Genomic DNA, 3531 nt, shown 5'->3' with positions numbered 1-3531 from the left:
GTAGGACAGGAGGGCAGAGGTTTACGACGGAGAGTAAAGGTGATCTGGTGGGATTTGTCAGGATTTATTTTGATTCTCCAGTTACTAACGACTTTAAGAAAAAAATCATAAATATCAAAAAAGCATTTTCTTCGAGAAATCCATGGATAAAAAATAAACCGAAAAATAATACTTTATTTTGCATATTCCGTTAATTTTAAACTTTTCTCCAGCTTCTCTATCTATTAGTCGCGCATCCAAATAAGCGTTAAATTTTTCCAACATAACTTTGTAAAGAATTGTTTCTGATAAAATTCATAGTTTTTTTAGTATTTATTTATTAATATTTACAAATGTATTTACATAAAAATACATCTTAATAAACTTGCTAATATGCTTATAAGATTATAATGATATGATACAGGCATTTAGAGAAACTACCCATTGAGACACAAAACTGTGAATGAATACTTGGCTGTTTTGTCAAATTTCTCAAAAAACACTAAGAAGAGTTGAGGAAAAAATAAATTCGACTACAGAACCCAGAAATTACTAAGATATTTTCACCTACAACTGTCATTATACTTGTCCAATTTAGTGACTTTGAACACGCAATTAAGTACGCTAGAAGTTGGGGTAATTTCTCGTGTTGAATAATAGAGTAGGTATTAAAATTTCAAATAATTTTCATATAGGATAAATTTTCCCCGTAAGTCTTTACGTTAAATGATCCATTAGATTTTGAAAATGCATATTTAAATTGCATATATAAAACGACACCTTTTAAGCTATTGACCTTTGTCGTGTTTTCAGATACGCATTATTTAGAATTCAAAACGGAATCTAACTTTAACCGATGATTGAAACCCTCGCCAGCTCCTAGTCTAAAATATCATAAAAAGTAAATATTAGTTTACAGACACTTATTCCATTTCCATGTAAATGGAATATTAACTGTATGGAAGGGAAAGAGAATGTTTGAATCGATTTTTTAAATGGAATATTTCAGCATACAAATTGTAAAATGTCTCTTTCATACTGTAAAAGGGAATAAGAAATAATAATGAATAATACTTAAAAAAAAAAATGTAGCGAACAGTGCGTGCTTCCTTTCCATACTCGAATCCACTTTGTTCCATAATTGCCAATCCTCTATTTATGAAGTCCTTCCCTACTTATTCCATATGCATGATAATTAACTTTAATTTATTAATTTTTACTGATCTTTCATTTATTTATTATCAAATACAAATAGAAGGATAAATATACAAGAATACTAAATGTCCATACATTTTATGTTGCTGTATTTTTATCTTATACTTCTATATTTGTGGTTGATAATAAAAAATGAAAGTTCTGAAAAAAAATTTATTTTATTTATCTATTTTTTTCATGCACATAGTTTGATTATGTTCATTTTCTTTATCCTTCTGTTTGTATATATTTAAGAGAGATTTTATTTATTTTTATGTGCTTTGTTTTCATTTATTTATATATTTTTATTCTTATTTTAGTATGAATCATTCATCACTATTACATAATGCTACAACGGTGTGGCAGATTGTAATATCTATCAATAAATAACGTTTTTGACAAAAGAAAAAAAATGTATCCATCTGTAGGTATGTAATACATCTACTCTATTGATAATTTCATTTTTATTTAAGAAGAAATGTTTTTATGTTGCTATCTCTGGATTATAATGAGAAATATAAAGTGTCGTTTGCTATATATATGACTCTGAAAAAACAATTAGTACAATTAAATCTATTAAACCTATCATACATATTACAACATACTCTTTTAAATTATTTTACGTGAAAACTGATCACAGTGAAAATCATTTTTTTTTTTCAATTACTTCATATTTATAATTAATTATAGCGTTAATATTTTTTTTTCATACTAAACTTTTACACAGCTTCATAATATAATCCTTGAAAAGGAATGTCGATAATTGGCTTTTTATTGTTTTAATGAACACGATAGGTTAACTTGAGGAACTATTTGTGAGCATGTTAACTGGAAGAGGAAGCTAGTTGAGCGAAAACAATGAATTTGCGCAACGTAGACAATTCTTGCGGGGCCCAATCCCACGGGCTAAGGGTAATTAAAGTAATTAAGACATAATGTAATTGCATCACGGGCTTTTCTGCGTAATTTCCACTCTAAAATCAATGGGAAAGTGTGTTAGTCGTGGCGACTGATAGTAAGTTCAGACGTAACCTTAGATTTGGTCCGATCTCGTATCTGAAACACTAAATCTCAGCGTGGGATCACAGTGTACTCTCTTGTTAATAATGACCGTTTAAATTAAGTAATGAGAAAACTATTTATTATTTTCGAAGCTTACGAATGTATAGCGTATTTATTTTATATTTTTCTGTATTTTGTATAAATACTAGCTAAAAGCATGTCCATTTTTTAATATACGGTTAGCTTTATGATACTGTTTTATTTAATAGTTTTTGCTTTACCCACATGTATATCTAACAGTAAACATAGGGGAGTAACATGCTTAAAAAAACTTCTGCTAAATATATCGATGGCTAACTTCTTAGGTCTGCTAAGTACACTAACCTTATGAAACTTACAATTAAAAGAGAAACTTTTAGGAAAATTAATTGAAAAGTTTTATTTTTTCTAACAGAGACATCCTTTAATTGTATGTTTCATAAAGTTTGTAGGAATGTACTTAAAACTACAGTGAAGTAGGCCCTCATTATACAGTATAATTTCCTCTCCATACAGTTAAGACATTTTTGAATTTCCTTTTCTAGGAAGTTAATGATATTAATTTTTTTAAATGCTGAGGTGATAAAACTTCCAATTAGAATATATTACTATTCCATATTTTGTAATATCCTATCCTCATATTTGTCAATATTTTCCATAGGAAACTTTTGTTATTTATATACATGTTGTTTAAATTTTTTTTAGATTTACATTATTTAAATGTGAAGAATAAAAGAAGGAAATTAATTAAAAGTAATACAATTATAAAAATTTTAAAATATAAAAATTTCACTATGGAAATTAATAAAATGGACAAATCTGAGGATACAATAGAACATGAGTATGGGGTACATCCCGAAAGGTTTTTCTTTTCCTTTTTAAATTTATTTATTGATATTTACAACTGTACATAAATACATCAAGTAAATTTGAGTAAATCATAATGGTATGGTACAAGCATGTAGAGAAACTACCCAATGGTAGCACTCTAAAAACATTTTTACAGTATAAGGTCATATTTTCAGACGCCTCGGAGGATTGTCCGGAATAAAAGAGGAAGCAAGATTAGAAACTAATGGGTTTGAGTGGTTAAGGAGTTTGTAATGGAAGGATTGATATCTGGTTAGGACTAGATCGGTTACAAATGGAACATTAAGGTCTTTGTGGATGATTTTATTTGTGACAAAGTAGGGAGCATTTAGGATTTTACGAAGGATTTCGGATTGTAAGGATTGGATACGAGAGAAATTCGGAGGTTTAGTGGAGCCCCAGAGCTCAACGCCGTACGTCCAGATAGGCCTTATAATTGTCATGTAA

This window comes from Halyomorpha halys, unplaced genomic scaffold (genome assembly GCF_000696795.3).
Source record: "Halyomorpha halys isolate HHAL.00 unplaced genomic scaffold, Hhal_1.1 Scaffold26.1, whole genome shotgun sequence".
Classification (NCBI taxonomy): domain Eukaryota; kingdom Metazoa; phylum Arthropoda; class Insecta; order Hemiptera; family Pentatomidae; genus Halyomorpha; species Halyomorpha halys.
The sequence above is the reverse complement of the archived record's forward strand: the minus strand, read 5'-3'. Positions refer to the sequence as shown.